General features: G+C 40.0%; 3 long non-coding RNA genes across 3 annotated transcripts; 1 reads left to right on the plus strand and 2 right to left on the minus strand.

Moving 5' to 3' along the window:
- Positions 1-1769: 1769 nt before the first annotated feature.
- Positions 1770-3680, minus strand: LOC130992902 (uncharacterized). The gene is made up of 3 exons (XR_009091460.1): positions 3160-3680; positions 2793-2876; positions 1770-2086 (listed from the first exon to the last, which is right to left on the minus strand). It is a non-coding gene; the product is annotated as an uncharacterized LOC130992902 (long non-coding RNA).
- A 1849-nt stretch (positions 3681-5529) lies between these two features.
- LOC130992919 (uncharacterized) lies at positions 5530-6435 on the minus strand. The gene is made up of 2 exons (XR_009091478.1): positions 5865-6435; positions 5530-5785 (listed from the first exon to the last, which is right to left on the minus strand). It is a non-coding gene; the product is annotated as an uncharacterized LOC130992919 (long non-coding RNA).
- Positions 6436-16660: 10225 nt separating this feature from the next.
- On the plus strand, positions 16661-18427 carry LOC130992921 (uncharacterized). The gene is made up of 2 exons (XR_009091480.1): positions 16661-17508; positions 17576-18427. It is a non-coding gene; the product is annotated as an uncharacterized LOC130992921 (long non-coding RNA).
- The last annotated feature ends 5506 nt before the right edge of the window (positions 18428-23933 follow it).

Here is a 23933-nt window from a genome sequence, read left to right on the forward strand (position 1 = left end):
ACCATTTAAAAGCTCACTCTCCACAAAGGGAGAGCCCATCCCTTACCTCTCTAATTTCTATTTTCATTTCCTATTTAATTTTATTGTTGTTTTTAATTAAAATTAACATTAAATTTAACAACTTAAAATTCATTAAATTAAAAATCAAACATTACATTAAATAAAATACCGAAAAATATAAAAACATTACATTAATTTTGATAAAATTAAATCTACGAATTAACTATGGCTCGACGGGACCAAAGCTTGCCCATAGATGCTCGATTAAATCACCGCGGAGGCGAGCGTGCAGTCGACTGTCCTTCATGCTTGCGCTTCGGGCCATAAAGGTGGTGAATTCTGGTGGTGCTCCGGTATTGAACTGTGTTTGAGGAACGCTACTTGATCCCTCACCGACGTCGCTATCCCATGCTGCTGCAATCTCTCATGTTGGGAAATGAAAGATATATCCAACCCTTATGTTTTGAGGATAAGAAAACCATCGAAAGGCACACTGTAGCTCCAGGCTGTACTTATGCTCTTATGGACACTGAATGCAATGAAGACTGAAGATGTCAACTCAACTGATGACTAGTTGACTGAAGACTTGGCACAAGTCCAGAACACACTAGAGATGCAGATTCAAATGAAAGCTTCCAACTGAAGGAAATTGCATCAAAATTAAAGCAATTGAGGAATCTACGAGTCATGGCATTCGCTTCAACTGAAGAAAGAAAGACCACGTGGATAACCTCCAAGACATGCTGCAATTAATGAAGAAGTTAGAAGCATTGACTTTAAAGGATGTAATTTCCTCTCTCATGTAAAAACCTGCAGCATCCGTACACTACAAGAAAAATGCCGATAGAAACCGATTTTTAACCGATTTCTATTAGCACAAACTACCGGTTTCGTAGGTGTAGAAAAAAAGGCACTGATAGAAACCGGTTAATAACCGGTGTCGTAGGTATGTAAGACACCGGTTATTAACCGGTTTCTATTAGCGCAGTTTTTAGCGGTGTGTTTTGCATTGATAGACACCAATACACACCAGACTAATAGAAACCGGTTTTTAACCGGTTTTGTAGGTTATTTATGGGGGGGAAAAATTATTTTGTAGCCCCTATAAAAAGGGCTTTTAATAAAATAAAATTTAATTTATGACAAAAATAATAAACAACAAATATCAAATCACATATAATCAATTATCATCTTCATTACAATTATTTAAAATATTTTACACCTAGTTCCAAATATCAATCTAACCAATGTTTTAAAAAACTAAATCGGGAACCGAGGCATAGGAACCGATTCAAGACATAAGCCTTTAAGAAAAATAATAAGTTCATAAATATAATAAGTTCATAATATGTAGGGCTTTACTATAGGACACTGGCGAGTTGTAGTGAAGAGATGAAGCTGACGTTCTGATTCTTGTTGTAGTGTTTACATGACTCTTTGTCTTAGCATATGTATATTAGACTATTAGGTTATTAATTAATATGTACAGGGCTTTACTATAAATTGGGCCTAAATTAATAAAGCCCATAAGTAATTAGGTTAAAATATATAGAGCCCATTCAAATTGGGCTGAAAAATCAGATTTTAATTGAGGCTTACGCCTCAAGCGAACAGATTCCTATGCACTGCCTCAGATCGCCTCAGTTAATTGAGGCACAGGTTTCTGTTCAATCAACTGAGGCGCCGCCTCAGATGCGGTTTTCCAAGGATTGGAACTAAGGCGCGCCTCAGTTCCTACGCCTCAAACGATTTTTAAAACATTGAATCTAACAACTTCTCAAAATCTAATAACAAGACATGACAACGCCATCAAGGTTAATTGTCATCAAATTTTTACAGTCTTCTAACAGTAAACAAAGATTACACTTAACCACAATAGTTTCTTTTCTGCTCAATTGGTGGCCCTTTATCAATGGCCGGGATGCTTGTCTTCTAACAGTAAACAAAGATTACACTTAACCACAGTAGTTTTTTTCTGCTCAATTGGTGGCCCTTTATCAATGGCCGGGATGCTTGTAAATTCTTCTGCAACTTAGACATAGAAGCATATTCTTCTTCATCCATGGCTGATTGAACTGCTATACTTCTGCAAATGTAAATCAGTTTGGAATAACTGAGTAATTCCTTATTAATGTTTTTGATGCAAAAGCAACAAGTTTCTTGAAAATGTGACCAGTGAATAAATTTTCACGGTATGCATATTAATTACATCATTTCTATGGAAAAGAAACAGTGAAAGATACAGAAACAAACACAATACAACTACAGGAAATCAATTTTTCATCTAAGAACTCAAGAAATTAGGAGACTGGGAGTTAAATTTACACAGCCACGAATTCAAACTAACTCAAACCAATGAAAAGAGGAATTCCACAATACTAAAAACACCACATATAACATTCCAATGTTTTTAATTAGTTCCAATTATTAAAACATTGCATTAATATTTCAATCTTTTAACTTTTTTAATAATTCAAAAAACGAAAAACAAATCCACTACAAATTGAAAATCTATAACATTTTAAAAGATTGAAATGGAGTAAGGTGATACATAGGCAAAAGATTAGTCATAATCTGTAATGTTGTAACCAAATGATGCCGCCACCTATTATGGTTTAGAATCAATACAAAATGATAAACCTAAAGACTAAAACTCTATTTACATTATCTTTGCTTTATTTAAGGCTTTATTTGTTGATATAAATTCACCCCAACTGGCTTTGAGCACAGAATAACGAGAAAAATGAGACCACGAAGCTAGAGATGATGCATCAAAATAATAGAATACTCACAGAAGAGTATCTTAAGCTTGGAGAGTATTGAAGCAGCCTAGATACAAGATCCACAGTTTCAGTGGAAGTCCATTTGTGAAAACTCTGCAAGGAATAAAAATATAATCAACATACAAACAGTTAAAGCATTGCAACCACAGTGATCAACAGATACATATTATTTGCTTAAGTTTCAAATTTATAATTCAAACATTATACAAAGAAATATGATCAATCAGAATCTAAACATTATACAAAGAATGATGAAGGAAATAAGTTTTAAATTTATAATTCATATTTCCACCAAAAGCTTCAAACAGGGTGCTTGATATTCATCAATGTACAATACCAAAGACCAACTTTTAATCAACATAAACATAAAACTGACCTCAAGGAGCAGCTGGACTTCAATGAAGAGTGGCGGCAACCAGAGAAAGTTTTAGAGCAGCGGCGAAGTCGGAGTACAGCAACGCAAACCAGAGGCTGAAAGTAGTGGCGAAGCACGGCGCTAGGGCGACCGGACAAAGGCTCAGAGCAGCTAGCGTGGATGTTCGTGGACTTCAATGAGGTGTAGCGGCGACCGGAGAAGGCCTTAGAGCCGTGGAGAAGCCGGAGTACAGCAAGGCAAACCAGACACTCAAAGCAGCGGCGAAGCACGGCGCTAGGGCGACCGAATAAAGGCTCAGAGCAGCGTCGATGTTCGTTGCTTGTTGATCGGCGGAGATTGGGGCGGCGGCGGCGGCATGGACACCAAGGGTTTTAAGATTTGGGGGAGGCGATTGAGAACGTGGTTCGTGGCTGCGTCGACCGTTGAGACGACGAGGAATAGATATGTAGGCGGCGCAAGGAACGAGTGGTGTTGGTCGGCGCCGGAGAGGTCGACTGAAAGAGATGGTAGGCGCCGGAGAGGTCGACTGAAAGAGATGGAGCTGCCTATAAATAGCTCAGGAGTACACCCCAGGAAGTTGGGGCAAATAGAGAGAGAAAATCCGATTTAATCAACAATGCAAAAGCTACATTGAAAGATCAGTTCGAGCCTAATCTCCACAAGCATTGAATCGAAGAAGAGAGCAATTGGAGATTATACAATCAGTATGACTGATTACAAGAACTCTCTTATATTGACTAGGCAATCAATAGATATACCATTAGTCTAGTTGTTAATTATTTGAGAGTATGTTCTCAGTAATCCTAGTTGGTTGGTAATAACATAATCTTTGGTTTGTTGAGATAAGAGTGATTGTAATAGAGTTCCAGACTAAGACCGAGCTCAGTGGTTGTTTAGTACCATAAAACTAAACAGATCAGTTCCTTGGCATTTGACAAGCCAAGTGGTTGTTGTTTAGTATCAGCAAACTAAACAGTTCGGTCCCTTGGCACCTGGTAAGCCAAGTGGTTGTTGGTAAGTACCAAAAAACTAAACTGTTCGGTATCCTTGGCACCCGGTAAGCCAAGAGGGAGTTCAGACCAAGGGTTCTGGCTCAAAAGACCTTAGCATTGCTGATTGGACACGACAGTGTCAGGGCGTGCTAAGTATGAAATCCAATTCAGAGTGGATTGGTAGGTTTGCTGTGCACCTTGAAGCATAAGCCCACAGGCTAATCATCTGGTCGTGGAAGTAGGAAAGTTGTTTCCGAACCACGTAAAAATTCTTGTGTTCTTTATCTGCTTTCAGTTATTCCTTTATTTGTGCTCAACTGCTTTCAACTGAATTGGACTAACTGGAAAGTGTAACTAAGGATTTTACAAGTGACAAAACCTTTCTAAAAGCTATTCGCATTAAGTTTAATTTTCGCTGCTTAGTTATTCATCCTACTGACAACTCAACTAATAGTCAGAGTGATTAATAACTCTATACTCTATTTTACAAACTATAGACTAAAGCCTTTCGTTGATACCAGTTAAGTACAGTGCTTGACTGATGTCAACTTACTGAAGTATTTTCAGTATTAGTCTACAATATGTTTCCAACTGAAATTTGGTTAAGTTTATTTTATTTGCGAAAATTAGCCTACAGATGTATTCCCTGAAGGAATATTAAACTGAATTAACGTTCCGCTTTGCCCGATGATCGTTTCTTGGTTATTATTAATTTATCATACAACGATTAATCCTAACATGCTCCTATGAATTTAACAGCTGCACGTTGGAGTTCAGAAATACCTGAAGAATTCAGAAGAATTCGCAGATTCATATCTGAACAGACCAGTCAGCTTCAAGCCTTCGTTTGAAGCCTCAAACGTCCTCAAATCGTATTTCGCCCAGAAATACGACTTCTTCGTCTTCGAGAGAGCTTTCCGTGGCCGCCTGATTCGTCTGAATCGGAGTTCTGTGGAGGAAGTTATGGCCGTTTTACGGAGACTGCCAGAACTTGGTTTCCTGCGAAAATCTGACTCCAGCTCTGATCTTCTCGACTGTATCCCGCTCAGCTTTCACCGTTGGATGGACAACGATCTATGAAAGTCCCAAGAGAGAATGCTCCACACGTTTTCCTGCGCCCCACACAGCTCTCAAAACCCTAATTTTATCAGTCTATTTTCCTCAGAGCTGACAGCTGTATTTTAATAGAATTAAATACGTGTGGGACGCTTGGAATCTGTAATAGGCGTTCCTTCTCTCCTTCTAGGGCTAGGAGACTTTGGGCCAGTCCAGGGACCATATACAAGGAATAAAGATGGGCCTCAAATAAATTAATTTATGGGTAATTTTAAACACAGCCCCCAATTCTCTCAATATAACCTCTTTTCTTAAAAAATAATAAAAATAATTATGATTTTACTATCTTAACCTTATAGCCCCATTAATGCGTACAATGTATTAATAGATACTCATAACCCCTATCCTGATATCTTGATTCTAATATAAAAAATACTGTTAAATATCTAATTTATATAGCCCCAATTCAAAATCTAAGAACATGAATCCTAAATTACGCTCTATAGTGAATTTCTCACTTGCGTCTTCTCCTTCCTCGATAAGCACCACCGTTTCTCACTTTTTTCTCTCTGGCAGTTCTGGAAAAAAAAATAAAAAAATCAGCACCAGCAGCTCCGACAATGGCCCCAGAAACGAAAGATACGAAGAGGAAGATACCTTGCAAATTTGTCCAAGTCAAGTGGCAATGATCATGTGATTCCATCATTTGCATTCCAAAGTTTAAACAGGAATCAATATAGCTATTTATTTCTTCCAAATAACCTGTATGTATGATCCATGATTTGCTCGTGCATGCAGTCCCTTGACCGCATCAATTAAATCAAGGGCCTTTATTAAAAACAGAACATAGTCATTAAGGAACCTTATAGTTTCCGAACACAAAATCGAACTAATTCAAAGGCCTCAAAAGTTAAGTAGAGGAAGTTTGCGACGAGAGTAAGGAGGAATTCGATCGGCAAGTAAAAAATGTAGTTCAGTGGTGATATACTTTGCACATAATTAAAGATTAACAAGCATTAAAAACACGATTGCTTGAAGAACGAGAACGTCGTTATGATGATTTAGTGGAAATCACGAAATAGTACGAAGAGAGACGACCTTATGATTATTCAGTCGTTGGCGGTGGCGACGACATCTATAACATCGGACGAGGCTATGCATGTGAATAGAGAAAGAGGTGGAGAGATGGAGAATTAGAGACAGAGACAGTGAGGCTATATAAATTTGAGTTGGGGCGTAAATGTTTTTTCAACTTAATTTTTAGTATAACTTAGTAGTATAATTTAGTGTTAATATATTAAAGTACCCACTTTTTTATAACAAAAATAAATTTTACCCACTCAAATTAAAACTTAAAATTTTACCCACTTTTTTGTTGAATGGACTAAATTACCCTTCTATATAAATGGGCAAACCCTAATTTTATTTCATTCTCTCATTTCTCTCTCTCTCTTCTCTCTCTCTCTACCCGCTGATCTCTCCTCTCTCTCTCTCATTCATCAACGCCTCTCTCTTTCTCTCATTCATGTATATCGCCTCCCACCTCCTCACATTCTCCTCCATCTCCGCCACGGGAGGCAGCACGGCGGTGGCCGCCGAGGGCGGCCATTGAGGCGGCGGATCGACTGGAGCACACAGCGGTGGCGGTCGAGGACGGCCATGGCGACATCGGCGTTGCCGCCGCGCGTTCCTCATGGCAGATCGTCCCTCTGCCGCCGCCTTGGACTGGATCTCTCGATCTGTTCTGCCGCCGCCGCCTTGGACCGGCGAAGGTTCGATGCCGCCGTCACATCTCTCTCTCTCTCTCCTCTCGCTCTCTCTCTCATCGCAGTTCTTCTCTCCCTCTCGATCTGTTCTGCCGCCGCTGCCTTGGACCGGCGCCGCCCCGTCCTTCACCTATGACGCCGCCTGAGTGCCGCCCTGCCCCGAGTCTGCATCATCGCCTCGCTCCGGCTCCGATCTGAAACCCTAGAAGTTCTTAAAAAATGGTTAATTTGGTGATGGATTGAAAATGGAAAATGGTTAATTTGGTTAATTTCCTGATTTCCGATTTGGGGGAGTGGCAGGAGCAAAAAAAAAAAATGGTTAATTTGGTGATGGATTGAAAATTTATTAATGTTCTTGTATTCAAAACTAGATCTATAAATTCACAACTTAAATGTTCTTAAATTCACAAGTAACTTGAGGAATTCACAACTGAATTATGAATTCACAATTGAATTATCAGCATTGGTTGTGAATTCACAACTAAAAATAGTGTTGGTTGTGAATTCACAACTTGAAATAGTGTTGGTTGTGAATTCACGCGAATTCACAGCTAACACTATTTATAGTTGTGAATTCAAACTTTAAAACTTGAATTCACAACCAATACTTGTTATTCAGTTGTGAATTCGAGTTTTAAAGCTTGAATTCACAACCAAAATTTATTTTGGTTGTGAATTCACTGGTTGTGAATTCGTGGGTATTTGTAAAAAATTTATATGCAAGGGTAAAATGGTCAATGTGGGTATTTTTTTAAGTTTTTATATTAGTGGGTAAAATTTATTTTTACTATATAAAAGTGGCTATTTTCAAAATCCACTCTATAATTTATTACAAATTTTAAATGGAGCTATAGGGATAAAATAGTACAATCATAATTATTTTATTATTTTTTTAAAATAAGGGGTTATGGGGAGAAAATTTGGGGCTATGTTTAAAATTACCCTTAATTTATCTATGGTCAGCCCAGACCATAATTAATTTATAAATATCAGTTCATTCCACTAGAGAACCGATACTGACTTACCCCTTTATTGCCGGTGATGAGTCGGGGGCTTGTATTTAGACTTATTAAATCTCCGTATTTAAAATATCCGACATCCATTAATTAATTAGAGCTCTAACAGCTTAAATTAATTAATCTCTTTATAAATCCTTAAGCAGTACCACTCAAACTTTATTATTGCGCCTGAACTTAATCAACCTGCAGGGTTTAGCGCAATAAACCTTATTGAGCTCCTTAAGGGGATGTCATTATCCTATACCGGATACGGGTACTAATACAGATAATCAAATATCATATATTAACCGCTATCACCCAAGATACAGAGTACTCGAGTTAGTATATAACTTTCACCCATAGTAAGTCAAAGTGATATACGAATTAACATATATATCTGAATACTTATTAGTATTAAGATCTTATAAGTCACCGAGATCTTGATTCTTCACTTAAGTTAGATAGAAGAATACATCTCAACTGTGGTCCTATCAATACGTAATGACGTACCAGTATAGACAAGTAGCCAAGACAAACTACTTCCATCTATACTGCAGCCTAAACCAATAACTTGTCCTAGAGTTATTTCGGCTGTGATCATATTATATCTCTTAAGGTTATTCCAATTATATGGTCTTCTGTGATCTACAACACACCATATAATCTACTTATATAGAGATAAAGAACATACATATGCAATCATGAACACAATCAGATAGGAGATTAGATAGTGAACTTAGGAAACATTGTATACAAGCATAAAACGTTCTTGCTTTCAGTATACAAATCCAACAATCTCCCACTTATAAGCAAACTTTTAGTATACAATGCGTCTATTTACCAATCACCTAACACTTCTCCCACTTATACTTAAAGTTTCCTAAGTGGGTGACATCAATCTGGCATCAATCGCATTCCCATCTTTCAATGACCATTTGCGATAAGCCTTTTGTGAAAAGATCAGTAGGTTTCTCCAATATGTGAGAATTTATTCTATGAGCACATAACCTCGATTTACGAATAATCGTATAACTTGGTACTTACTCTCCATGTGTTTGACCCCTTGTGGTTCTTAGATTCCTTACAGTTTGGAACTGCACTTGAGGTATCACGAAGGTGATGCTCTCACGCAAACTAGGAATCACCTTTAGATCCTGGAGGTAGTGGTCAAACCAAAAGGTTTTACCTCCCAAGGAAAACACATAGCTCGAGGTAATTATTCTTTGTTCCGGTCAGCCTGGAAATCCGAAATCGTATAATCCAAAAAAAGGAACTAAACTGTCTAACTGGTAAACTATCCTTATTCTCTAGTCAGAGACTTGATAATATAATTTACCACAGTTCAGTGTCCTTAACTAGGACTATACAGATATCTTACAACCATGCTAACTGCATAGCAAATATAAGATCTCGTACATAGCAAACCATACATGAAGCTATCTACTGCGGAAACGTAGAATACTGCCTTCATTTCCTCAACCTCAACAGGCATCTTAAGACATAGTCTTTAGATAAAGGAACGCCATATCTAAAAGGTAGCAATCCTTTCTTGGCGGTATTCATACTAAAACGAGTATTCTCAGTATCAGTGTAAGACACTCGAGATAAGCCCAACATCTTTTTCTAGTGATCCCTTATAACCTTGATCACAAAGATGTATACTATACCTCCTTAGTCTTTCATCTGAAACTGTTCGGATAACCATTACTTTATGTCTTGACAATAGCTCCATATTGTCGCCAATTAGGAGGATATTATCTACATAAAAGGCAAGATAAACCACATCACTGATGACACGAGAGCGATTGACACGAGATGCTTCTCTCCCTCCCTCACGTAACCTTCAGGTTGTTGCACATGGATGTCCTTACCTTTTCCAAGGTAATGTATATGACATCCATTTGCCAGGCCTCGATGGTTTAAGTGAGCTGCTATGGGTAAAATGCTCCGAATGTTCTGAGCATGGCACTGGCGAAAATATCATCATAACCTATACCCTTACACTGGGCATAACCTTTCGCCACCAGTCTAGCTTCGGAAGCTACGACCTTGCTCATTCGGGCCTGTCATTATCTTGTATACTCACTTTCAACCTAAGGCTTTACTGCCTCCTGGTAGCAAGATTTTCTAGTATACACCCATATTCTTAATGGATTGCTCCATTGAGGCGTGCCAGGAATCTACATTCTCGTCTTCCACTAATTCCAAGTAGATATCTGGGTCGATTCTCTTATGTTCACTACCAGGGACTGAATCCAAAGATCTTCCCAAGAACATAAATCGATCGGGTTGTCCCACAACCCTCCCATTACAATGGATCTGTGGTGGCACATGTGTGTCAACAGTGCGCGCAGTGACTTGTGGTACAAAACTCTTGCACACTTGGCTTGGGTGATGGAATCGCCTGTCTAATGTCTTCAATTTCTTGAAGCACACTATCTGACTTGGATTAGTGATTATTACCATAGTCCACTACTAAGAATCGTGTGTCATTGCTAATAACCACCTTCTGATTCTTTAGGACTAATTGCAAAGATGCATAACTCATCATCGGACATATTTTTCCAAGAGTGACCTATTTCTTCTCTCCACCACACCATCTTATATAGGGATTACACGGTGTAGTAAACTGGGTTGGAATCCCAAACACTGACAATGAATCAGAAAAGATCATTCCTAACACATTATTGGCCCTTTATCCCCTTTGCCATGAATGACCCGGTCTCCATCTTTTCCTCTATACAGGATTCGCAGGTTCCAAATGGTACAACCTGGATTGAATCCAATGTACTATTTAGACACGAGCCTTTGGATCCTGTTAAGATAGATGTGACCTAAACTAGGGTATCAATATATGTGTATGATCCTCAAGAGAGATTAGCCTTAATTTTTCTCTTTCTTTTGTTCGATGATGTAAATGCAATATAAAGGTACTTTATAGACAAGTTATAGTATGAAGAGAGATGTTCAAAAAATACCAGAATAGACAACTTTGTCATTTCTTATGATAGAAACACCACTATCAAAAATGACGTGTAATCCATCTATTCAAAATTTTGAAACATGATAAGGAACTCTCAAAAACTTAAACTATGTCTTTAGAACTTAAAGACAAGTCTCCAATTGCAACAACTGCGACTCTAGTCACGTTGCCTATGAAGACAATCATCTCATCACTTTTCAGCTTCCTTGTCAGCCTAAAAGCCATGCAAGGTGCAACAATCATTATCAGTTTCTCTCGTTATCCACTACTCACAACTGAGTAGAAAACGAGCTGACATGTCTCAGTTACTATAGCAAGTGAAGTACCTTAACCCTTTGCCTTGAGTATTGAAATAAGAAATCTCCAATACTCAATCTTATCACACCACTACTCCCACTATTTCCCTTGTCTTTCTTGCCCCTTGGACCCTTCTTCTTCCCGTCATTCGACGAAGAAGATGGCTCACCTTTGGCAATAACAAGTGCTTGCACATCTCTTTCCCACAACTTCCTTAGCCGTAACTAGAGTAACTCAAAAGAAGTATCTTTCTTGCTCATAACAGCATTGAGGCGGAAGTTCTTAATTAAAAGACTTGGGAAGAGAGTTCAGGATAATATCGACTTTTGCCTCACCGTCGATACTCCCACTGAGCAAGTTAAATCCGTCAAAATTTGCATGACATGCTCGTGCACTGAGCTGTGCTCACTCATAAAAATAACGAGATTACTCTCATCAAATTTAAATGAGCAGCTCAGTCCAACTCTCCAAACATTTTCTTGAGATTCAGCATGATGCTAATAGCATCGTCCATGCCCTGATGTTGGAGCTACAAGGTTTGTGACATTATACTCATAATATAGCATATAGCCACATTATTCGTCTTATGTCACCTTTTATGTAATTCATTTTTCTCATCAGTTGACTCATTGTTCGGACCATAAGAACGTGGAGTAGTAAGCAACACAAAAAAAAATGTGTTAGTTTGTGATAAAGGTGAAAATCCAAAACTGCGTTTCCATTTTATATATGTGGACCGGTTAAAAGACTTTGTGCAAGAATAAATAAACAGTAAGAGACATAGACATATCTGAAAGTAACGAACATAAAGCACATAATTCGTAACAATAATATTGTAACCTTTTGATAAAAACAATATTAATGAAACCTCCAACGGCTCAAAGAATCCCATGTGCAAGCCACGTTGGGTGGACGTTTACACACGAACTCCTTAACCAGACTATTCACCTAGTCATTTAATTTCTATGTCAACTTAACCTTATGACAAAAGAAATTAATAGTTGGCACCTTGACTAGACCATATCATCATCAAGAAGGGACTCCTTTGGGAGTTGTACATTGTACTTGATATGATATCTAAGCAATGACCACATTTTAACCTTGAAAATCAAATTCTAGAAATTAACATACTCACGCGGACCATGTCGCTTTCAATTTAATTTTCTTGGTTATCTTATTTAATCCATTCTCCAAAGTACTTGTGAAAATTACACAAGTAAGCCACGTTGGGTGGACGTTTACTGCATAACTCCCACTACTTCAATGGATTAAATATTTTTATAGAAACCTCTTCTGACAAACTTATGAGAAACAAATATGAAGTAAGCCACGTTGGGTGGACGTTTACTCACATTGCTAATCACTTTGTCTAGAGACCGCATGTGGAGGTCTATATAATTTTAAGAATAAAAATTATTAAACAATAACCACAATCTAACTTCGAAATTAAATTCTCAAATTTGACATACTCACTAGGACCATGCCGCATTCAATTTAATTTCTTAGTTATCTTATTTAATTCCATCCTCTAAAGTACTCGTGAAAATTTATACGAGTAAGCCACGATGGGTGGACGTTTACCGCATAACTCTCACTACTTAAATAGATTTAAATATTTTTAATAGAAATCTCAACTTGACAAACTTGTGAAATCAAACATGAAGTAAGCCACGATCGTGTGGACGTTTACTCACATTCTTAATCACTTTGTCTTGAGATCGTTTGTGGAAATTTAAATAATTTTTAATCATCTATAAAATTATTAATACAGCTTAGTCTTTTTTCTTTCAAAAGGTTTGATCATGCTCAACACATAATCCTAAACATGCTCTTCTAGAACGCAACATGTAAAACATGCTCGCAGAATTCTAAAACATGCTTAAGAAAACGATAAACCTAGCATGCTTGTCTAAGCGCAGTTAATAAACACATATTAACAAGCAGAGACAAAAACAACATGCAAAGAGCATAAAGGATTAACACCACGACATGCAAAGAACAGAAATAAAACAATAAAGTTCTTCGTGACCCATTCGTGGAACCCCAAATTTCTAATCTATTACAATTAAAACAGAAAAGAAAAGCCCAAAAACGAAACTTGGCCCGAACACACCATCCGGCCCGTCTTTGGAAAAACTAGGGTTTGGGCCCCCTAGGGTTTGGAAAAACTCACCCACCTAGGGTTTGGAAGCCCCAAGCGTCGCCGCCTTCCTGTGCAGCCCCCACCGCCACACAGCAGCCTCCCGGCGCTGCAGCAGCCCGGTGCGCGCAGCGCCCGGGCGCTGGCAGCCTCCTCGGCGTGCAGCAGCAACAGCAGCCGCCTTGGCGCGGCATCCGGCGCTGGGCAGCAGCTCTCCTCCGCGAGCAGCAGCAGCGTGCCAGTAACAGCAGCACAGCAGCAGCAGCAGGCCCCAGGCGAAGGCAGCAGCAGCGGCAGCGCGTCGCCCGCTGGGCGCGCAGCCCCGGGCGCGCACATCCCCTTCGGCCCGCCTTCTCCTCGCTCGCCTGACCCGCACAGCAGCAGCAGCCTCGGCGTACACCCTCAGCGAGAGCAGCAGCAGCCTGCACGGCAGCCTGACCAGGCGCGCATAGCACAGCGCGCAAGCGCTCGTGCGCGCGTTGCCCTCGGCGCCGGCAGCCTTGCTCGCTCCTCACCCGGCACGCCTCCTCCACTCCAACTCCGTTCTTCGTTGTTGATTCGTCGTCGTCTCCGTCTCGTTCCACAGTTTTACAGATTACAAAGGAAAACAAATACAATTTGAAATCCTAATCTAACCACGGATTTTCTCGTGGTGAAAAACGATTACAACGTCAAACCGACGTATCCCACGAATCAACAAGCCACGAAGAACAACAGCAGTAAAAACAACGCACATTATTAATCGTACATAAATTAATAATAGAGCCAAGAAATTAATCCTAGGCTCTGATACCAATTGAAGGAATATTAAACTGAATTAACGTTCCGCTTTGCCCGATGATCGTTTCTTGGTTATTATTAATTTATCATACAACGATTAATCCTAACATGCTCCTATGAATTTAACAGCTGCACGTTGGAGTTCAGAAATACCTGAAGAATTCAGAAGAATTCGCAGATTCGTATCTGAACAGACTAGTCAGCTTCAAGCCTTCGTTTGAAGCCTCAAACGTCCTCAAATCGTATTTCTCCCAGAAATACGACTTCTTCGTCTTCGAGAGAGCTTTCCGTGGCCGCCTGATTCGTCTGAATCGGAGTTCTGTGGAGGAAGTTATGGCCGTTTTACGGAGACTGCCAGAACTTGGTTTCCTGCGAAAATCTGACTCCAGCTCTGATCTTCTCGACTGTATCCCGCTCAGCTTTCACCGTTGGATGGACAACGATCTATGAAAGTCCCAAGAGAGAATGCAGAGATTTGTATACTGAAAGCAAGAACGTTTTTGCTTTCAGTATACATATCCAACATTCCCCCCCTCCATATGCCGTCAGTCAACCCTCCGGGACCCCAACAGTTGGTATCAGAGCATGTTGTTCGCAAGAACAAACTGTTCTAATCTAGTTCTTACTGAGTTAGATCCTACACGAGGGTTGTTTGAGTTTTTCAAAAATTTTACTCACTTTCTCTCAACCTGCGAAGGTGTGCTTTTTATTGTTTTATCTTCGATGCTAACCTCGCAAGAATCTCTCTCACTTTTGACACCGTGAACTAAGAAGGGCGTGAAACTTCAGATGAGAAGCTCTTCCTGAAAGGACGACTCTTATCAATCTTGTGTTTAGAGGAATTGATGGAGAAATCATCTGAAGTCAATCAGGATGCAGATTCATTCAGCTAACTGAATTAGTCATCTTAGTGAAATCTTCGCCATGAATGTACAGAGCTCCTTAAAATGGGATTTCATTATCATTTATCATCTCAGGAAGAAACATAGTTTATACTCTTGGGGGATGATCAGTGATAACGACCTTATCTTAGGAACAGACACTGACTAAAGATGCAAGCAGATGAAGCATCTTGATTAACACGAAAATCTTTGTTCCAAGATGGGAAGCTCAACACAACCAGAAGGAAAAACTGGAGTTACTTGATATGTGATGAGGGGTAAGATCCCTATCAGCGCAAGACTTCTTACAACTCAAAATGGGATTTCATTATCATTTATCATCCCAGGAAGAAACATAGTTTACACTCTTGGGGGATGATCAGTGATAACGACCTTATCTTAGGAACAGACACTGACTAAAGATGCAAGCAGATGAAACATCTTGATTAACACGAAAATCTTTGTTCCAAGATGGGAAGCTCAACACAAGCAGAAGGAAAAACTGGAGTTACTTGATATGTGATGAGGGGTAAGATCTCTATCAGCGCAAGACTTCTTATAACTAATGTTATTGTATATATATATATATATCCAAAGAAATTAATAGCGCAGGTGCATAACGAAGACCAAAGGAACGAAGAAGACATTGGGGAAGAACGAAAGCCTGCGCAGCCCACTAACCATCTCCTGACACAGCCGTGCAACCAAGGTGTTTGCCTGCGCAACCAAGGTGCTTTCCCACACAGTCGTGCAGCCAAGGTGTTTGTCTGCGCAGCCAAACTGCTTTCCTGTGCAACCGAAACCAAGATTAATGTAATGAGTTTTGGGCATAACTGACTAAATGGGTGGACCTTTAGAATTAGGGTTTACTTGTAAACTATAAATAGCACATCTGTTGGAAAACTGAGGGGACATTGATTTTAGCACCTCATTTGTAAAATGTAAATTCTCTCATCATAGTGAAAAGATTTGAAGAACTACCCGTGGATGTAGGCCATTTATGGTCGAACCACGTAAACACTCTTGTTCTTTAATATTTTCTTCTCGTTTTACCTTTATCATCGAAGAGTTGATGAATCTGAGCTTTATCAACTGGCGCCGTCTGTGGGAAATCCGAGATATGGCGTGATCTTAGATTTTAGGTTCTTCAATTTTTAAAAGAAAAGATATATATCAATCATGTTCTTCGTGTTTCCAGTTTCCAGGAGGGTCACACCCTTGGGGGTGAGATCCAGTGTCCCCCAATTTTATGTGTACCACTATGTCCCATTCTTATATCTATTATTTTAAAAATATTTTTTATAAAAATAAAATTTATTATAATACTATGAATTATACTTAAATTTTATTTCAAAAAATTAAATTTTTAAAAAATATATACCATGACTTTGAATTTATCAATCAATTATTAGCTAATAAAAGTGAAATTAAATAAAAAAATAATTATATACCCTAATTTGATGAAATAAGCCCTAGTTAATAATCAAAAAATTAAACTAAAGTATATAAAATTGGATTTGAAGAAAAAATATATAAGAAAATAAGTAAAATTAAAAGTGGGATACAAAGTAGGACATAAAATATGGTACACTGAATCTTATTCCCACACCCTGACCCCCGATTTGAGATTCTAGTGAATTAGCAAAATGAGTTTCCCATGCCAAAAATCGGGACCCCTTCTTCGGATCATATCTATCCTAGAGAAACCGAAAATCCCCAATCAATTCAAAAAGAAAAGAAACACAAGTTCTGGGCAAAATCTATTGATTCCTATCCTCAAAATCTCCTCCGGGAAAAAATCTCCGGTTGATGTTCGTCAGCCTCGCTCGATCTCTCTCTCCTCTTCGAAGATTTCAATCCAGATTTGCAGCCCCGGCCCCTGTTTATCATAGCCCCCATTCCAATTCTGGAATCTCAAATTGCCGAAGACACATCCCGCAATCGAAACTCCCAACATAAATCGTCACTCCCTCTCGTAAAAACCCCAAAGATTTCCCAATCTTCACCACCAAAAATCCGAAGCCCTCATCATATCTCTACAACATATCTGAAAAAGGGTTCCAAATTGAAGCTTCTCTCTCTACACAACAAGTTCACCGTCGACAGAGCGACTTTCGATCCAGATCGGGTCTCTCTCACTGATGTTCACCGCCCTTCTATCTTTGAGATGCGGCTCAGTCAATCCAGCTCACCTAACCAGCGCGGTCACTGATTCACCGGTTTAGCGAGCAATAATGACCCGCGGATTATGGGCCAATTCCTTTAGTCAATATACATTTCTCATCAATTTTCCTTGCGAATCCCGTTAAATTATGATGATTCTTCTTATTTCCTGGTTTTCCAGCAAATCGCCACTGAACGTGGGTAATCCCCAGTCAAATACCGGGCGGCGCAACTTATTATCTCATCGAGGAAATGATAGTTCACCGTCGCACCTCACGGTCATCGATTACAGGGTGAGTTCAAGAAGATGTGGCAATGAATATCGCCGCTTAACCTCATATGACAGAGGCTTATTTTCAGACTACGAAGCCAGAATCCAGCTACTGTCGAATTGAAACATTTAAAACAGGGACTGTGGTGGACAATGGCTCCTTCTCGTTTGAGAATACTTGGGAGATGATGAGCTATTTAGGGGTGGATAGAAACGATACCAAGCAATGCTGTTGACACAAGCTGTTGCCAATACGTCTAATTACTTTAGCGTTTCAGTTTTGGGGGTTTCTTGACGCGAGCTGCATCACCGACAGTCGCACCAACGGGCCGCTTGAGGGGGTCTCTAGCAACTGGAGATTGATATGGTTATGATTTGCAGCAATAATCTACATGATCTAATTTTGGAAGATCGACACTCGAAGTTTGGTTCTCTGAATCGAACCCAGCTCTGGGAAATTCTCATTCTACAGTCTCCATCTTAATCCATTTGTCGACGCCAGTGCTACATCTAGAACAGCAGGCGCCGCTGCAGGCAAAGTTGCGGAGAATTATTTCTTAGGGACATTAAGTCCAATTATGTGACACTCGAGGGCAGCGCAGGCAGTCATTTTCAGGGCAGCGCAGATTCAAGAAGATTCAAGAGAGCAGCACTGATGTATTTGGCCTGGATTTGGATCGGGAATGAACATCACGAAGCTAAGTTTTTTAAAACATGGTATCACCATTTTAGGATTAAACCGAGAAAAAAGGAAGAAAGGTTTAGATGATTGTAAACTTGTATAATCAAGGATCTCTTGATAAGTAATTGATCCTTGACTCAATCATTTCCTTAAATACTTTAAACGCTTCCCCTCAAGTTGACTGACGGGATTTCCGACACTCAACTTGGCAAGAACCTCTGAAAATTTTTTGGAGTTCACAGCCTTGGTTAGGATATCAGCAAGTTGATTGACTCAACCTAGAACACCTCTAGTTTGACTTGGAATAGAACAAGGGCATCCTAGTGATGGTAAGTTGACCCAGTGTCATCTCTCAAGGAAAGTCTTTAAGGGCTTCTAATTGTATCGCAGGAAAAACAGTAAAGAAAGCAGTAAAAAGATTGATTATTAAACAAAAACTTAATTAAAAACTTAATCTTAAAATTATCTAGGCATGAAACTATTAAACCCTAGGCAAGAATTAAACGCATAAAAGTAAAAGAACTTGGAAATTAAATACTAACTAGGAATTTAAATACTTGTAATTTAAAAGCTTCTAATCTAATGAGCATAAAACTAAATTGCATAATTTAAAGTGCATAATTTAAATTGCAGAATTTAAAGAAAGCAACTAAAAACAAATAAATAAACTTAATTAAAGAAATACCGTAAATCGTCTCGAGAAGTAATATGTCACGTAATTACAACTCTAAACGGGAACTAATCTAAAACATGAATTTAAAGAACTATAAACTAAATTAACTAGAACAGAAATCGAAACTAGAACTATGAAAGCAATAAACCTAAACTTTGGCTGCCTAGCGGAAACTAAAGATTAGGGCAAGGGGAATGTCTAACTAAGTGCCGGAGGCAAGAGGATTGATTTTACAATGAAAACTAAGCCCTATTTATAGACCTCAAAATTCCCTAGATCACCATGGAAGTTGCCATGCAAAGCCGGACTCTAAAAGGAATAGAATCGTGCAAAGGAAGGTAAGTCCAGCTGTGACACGCTCAGCAAGTAATCTCCTCAATGGCGGAAATCGCGGCTCTCGCCAGCGGAATGGATTCCGCTCTGGCTCTCTCCAGCGGAATGGTGATTTCTCTGGCTATCGCCAGAGGAACGGTGATTTCGCTGTAATGGACTTCTATCCCCTCTGGTGATTACTTGGCTACACTGGCTTCTTGATTTCGCTGACTCCAGAGAAATGGTGATTTCTCTGGCGTTTGATTCCTCTGCACTTATGATTCCAGCAGCGAAGTGATTTCTCTGGCGCTTCCGCGCTCGCTTCGATTCCTCTGGCGCTTCCTCGCTCGCTGTTCTGGCAAGCGAGGCTTTGCTTCTCTTACATGCCAGAGTATGCACAAAAACACGATTCTTAGCCCAAACTCTCGAACATTTGCACTCTTCATCTTGAAAACCTAAATCTCCTGCAAGGCATAAAATACACCATAAAACGCACCAATTTCCAGAAGATTTAACTTAAAATATGCACATGCAAACCCCTAAAATTAGAACAATTAGGCATAAATCAACCCCCCCACACTTAGCCTTTTGCTTGTCCTCAAGCAAAATCCGTATGAATCCTAGGAAGAGTTTGATTTCAACAATGCTAATTTTCAATCCAAACATTCACAAAGTCAATTCAAAATTTTACAATCAACACACATCTCTCGATCATGCAAGTAACTCAAAGTTGAAGAAGCAACAAAAGAGTAATGTAAGTAATTCGATTAGACCCAATTCTCCGCTAGAAGTGAATTCCCTAATGTGATCGCCTTTATAATCAATATCACCATTTTTTACACTTTGTGTGCTTGAGATTTCGACAGTTGAGCCATAATTCGTGAAATAAAAACCATTTGGATGTAATCCAAAGTCTTTTCACGTGGTTTCCCCTGCTCATAGTTGGACTAGAGGAGCAGAGACTCAGAGCTGTCACGTTTCAGAACAGGCCAGATGTTTCAGAGCTGGCAATTTTAAAGTTGGCAATTCGTCCAACATTTTTCACATTTCACAGATAAGATACGATCGTAGGCAATGACAATGACAACACTCCTTCTAGCATCTATCGGACAAATCACGTTTTACTAACTTACAATCATGTTGCAACAAAACTCAAATTCTTTGCATAAACAAGAAACATATATCAATAGTAAAACAAGAATAACCACCAAACGAACACAAATCCGAAACGCGCATCGAAAACCATCTACTCTTCCACAAATTCATAAAAAATCGCACGATTCAAAGACCAAAAACTAAGCATAGAAAGACTAATCTCGCCCAATTGAAAGCATAAACACAATAAAACATCCCCCCACACTTAAAGCATGCCATGTCCTCAGGGCACAAAAGAAATAAGAAGAGTTGAGAAAACGTCCCTGATTATCGTCCTTGAGAAACTGAAGCATCGTGCGAGGTGGTGAAGAGGGGAATTCACGATCTGTGGCAAAGTTAGAACTGCAGCGCTGAAGTCAAAACATGAACACCACATCAAAGTATCCGCGCAAGCAACCAAAACTTAGGAAAGACAAAACAAAAACGGAAAACAAAGAAAAACAAAAACTAAAAACAAACCAACGGTGGGTTGCCTCCCACCAAGCGCTAGTTTTAGAGTCGCCAGCCCGACGTAGAGGATCCCTTAACCAAAATCGTTATGAAACGTCAGCTGACTTAGTCCTCATGAAAGCACATCATCCTCCAGTTCAGCTGCGGGTCCTCTTAGTGAGCAAGCAGAGCTCATCACATTCATCATTCTCTCGAACCAAGAGTTATGTCGAGATCTCTCTTCTTTCTTCTCTTCCAAAGGTGGTGCACTCTGCACTCTTAGCACGACATTATCCTTGCATGGAAGCACCTTAGCCCGTTCTTCCTTAACGGTTGCATCCTCTTTCACGGTAGTTGGCACCTCATGAACGGCATTAACTTTGATTGGAAGCTTGGCCAAAAACTTATCTTCAATGGCTTCCTCATCCTGCAAATTATTAAGAAAATCTTGTATAATTATGTCCTCTTCCGGGCTGGTGCACATCAGTTTCTTCTTAGCAACATTCTGGCGCGTGTTGTGCAGAGCTGGGGTGGTGTTCAGAGCTGAGCTCGTCAGCGCTGGCGGTAAAGTTTATGCTCTGTCCTCCAGCGGCAGAGCTGGAGTAGTCAGCGCTGGCAGAATAGGCATAGATGAAGTAGTCAGCGCTGGCGAAATGGGCATAGATGGAGTAATCAGCGCTGGCGGAATAGGCATAGCTGAAGTAGTCAGCGCTGTCGGAATAGGAAGAGCTGGCGAAAGACAGTTAGCTCTAAAAATTTCTACTTCTTCCTCCTGGTCAGCAATCTCCACAAGAGAACAGATATGCATTGAAGAGTTAGAAATAATAGGCTTTGTATTAAAAACGGAGAATGTTACCGATCTACCAGACCCGGCTATGCTCAAAGTTCCAGAACCCACATCAATGCGCGTCTGGGTAGTAGCCATAAAAGGCCGACCAAGTAGAACAAGTTGCCCATTCTTTCCTATAATGCCATGCCCTGCCTCGAGCACCACAAAATCGGCTAGTACAGTGATTCCTCTCACCATGACTTCAACATCTTTTAACATACCACGAGTGCTACAATTTGCCCCATCAGCTAATTGAAGTCTTGTTTTCGTGCTTTTAAGCTCCTTTTCCTTCCTTGCCAATTTCTGAAAAATAGCATACGGCATCAAATTGACTGCTGCACCCAAGTCTAACATACCCGCGAATTCTCCAGCTCGACCCAAGCCAATACCAATAATGAAACTCCCTGGATCTTCTTTCTTTGGTAATGGTTGGGTTGGATCGACAATTTATGGTGGCAGAGGCGGGCTGGGCTTCGGTGGTTGATATGGCGTACTTGATTTGTGAAGTCTCTGCTCTGGCCTTATCAACTCTGGCGCTCTCCTCTGCTCTGTCATCCTTCTCCTCTGCTCTGGCTGCCAAGTCAGAGATGACTCTCTTGTCTGCTCTGATGTTCTCCTCTGCTCTGGCTGCCAAGTCAGAGATGTCAGCCTAGTCTGCTCTGGCATCCTCGCCAGAGCTAGCACTTGATGAGTTTGGCTCTGCTGCTGCTGTAGCTGGTCCAGCGTGCCCGACAGTTGCCCCACAGTTGTCTCGAGGCGTTTGATAGTGGTAGCCTGAGACTCCATACTTTGCTTGGTCATCTCAAAGTTTTGCTTACTAACCTCCATAAAAGCCTGCATAGTCTCCTCCAGGGACTGTTTTTGCGGAGGTATTGGCTGTTGTGGAGCATTCTGGAATTGTTGAGCAGGCTGAAAATTCCTTTGGTGTTGACCTCTCCATCCACCATTGCTTTGATTATAATTTATGCTCTATGCAGGGACAGGTGCGGCTTCCGTATGGCTCATCTTGAGCTGCTGTACTTCGCGCATGATTGACGCTAATTGCTTTTGCAGCTCGTACTGGTTCGTCACAGCGCTGGCCTCAACTCTCTTTCCACACACCGACTTTTGTTGAGAGCTCTCCGCTAATGTTTTGAATATCTCCTTCAGCTCTGTAGCAGTCTTCCGAGCTATGTTCCCTCCTGCGGTGCTGTCCACCATAAATTGGGCAGTTTGCACTAACCCATCGTAGAAAACTTGCATCAACATCACGTTGGGGAATTGATGTTGCGGGCACTGGCGGAGGAGTTCTTGGAATCTATCCCATGCTTCATGTAGGGGCTCGTCCACTCCTTGGGTGAATTCCATGATTTGCGTTCTGAGCTCCTGTGTCTTGTGGCTCGGATAGTACTTTAGCATGAACTTCTCACAAGCTTCTCCCCAAGTGGTGATATTGTTGGGCGGCAGAGTTAGCATCCATGTTCTCGCTCGATCTTTAAGTGCATAGGGGAAGCACTTGAGCTTAAGTTGGTCCTCCGTGAGCTTCAGCAATGGAATGGTTTGAACTTGTGTGCAAAAATCACGGATGAATTGTAGGGCATCTTCACTCAGCATCCCATGGAACAGAGGTAGAAGACTTGAATCATTCGGCTTTAGATTGTAATCTCTGACGGCGGGTGGAAGCACAATAGCCGATGTGTTGGTGTCTCCGATGACGGGCCGGGTGAAATCTCCCATGTACTCCATGTTCTGAGCCATACACAACACTTAACACACGGATTAAACGCACCGGGTGGGAGGAAAAGAAAAGTAAAAAAAATAAAAACGTAAAGTAAAGAAAACAAGAAAAACGAAAAGAAAAGGGACACAATTAAACGCCTAAAACCTTCCCTGGCAACGGCGCCAAAATTTGACTCAACCTAGAACACCTCTAGTTTGACTTGCAATAGAACAAGGACATCCTAGTGATGGTAAGTTGACCCAGTGTCATCTCTCAAGGAAAGTCTTTAAGGGCTTCTAATTGTATCGCAGGAAAAACAGTAAAGAAAGCAGTAAAAAGATTGATTATTAAACTAAAACTTGGAATTAAAAACTTAATTAAAAACTTAATCTTAAAATTATCTAGGCATGAAACTATTAAACCCTAGGCAAGAATTAAACGCATAAAAGTAAAAGAACTTGGAAATTAAATACTAACTAGGAATTTAAATACTTGTAATTTAAAAGCTTCTAATCTAATGAGCATAAAACTAAATTGCATAATTTAAAGTGCATAATTTAAATTGCAGAATTTAAAGAAAGCAACTAGAAACAAATAAATAAACTTAATTAAAGAAATACCGTAAATCGTCTCGAGAAGTAATCTGTCACGTAATTACAACTCTAAAC

Source organism: Salvia miltiorrhiza, chromosome 7 (genome assembly GCF_028751815.1).
Source record: "Salvia miltiorrhiza cultivar Shanhuang (shh) chromosome 7, IMPLAD_Smil_shh, whole genome shotgun sequence".
NCBI classification, from domain to species: domain Eukaryota; kingdom Viridiplantae; phylum Streptophyta; class Magnoliopsida; order Lamiales; family Lamiaceae; genus Salvia; species Salvia miltiorrhiza.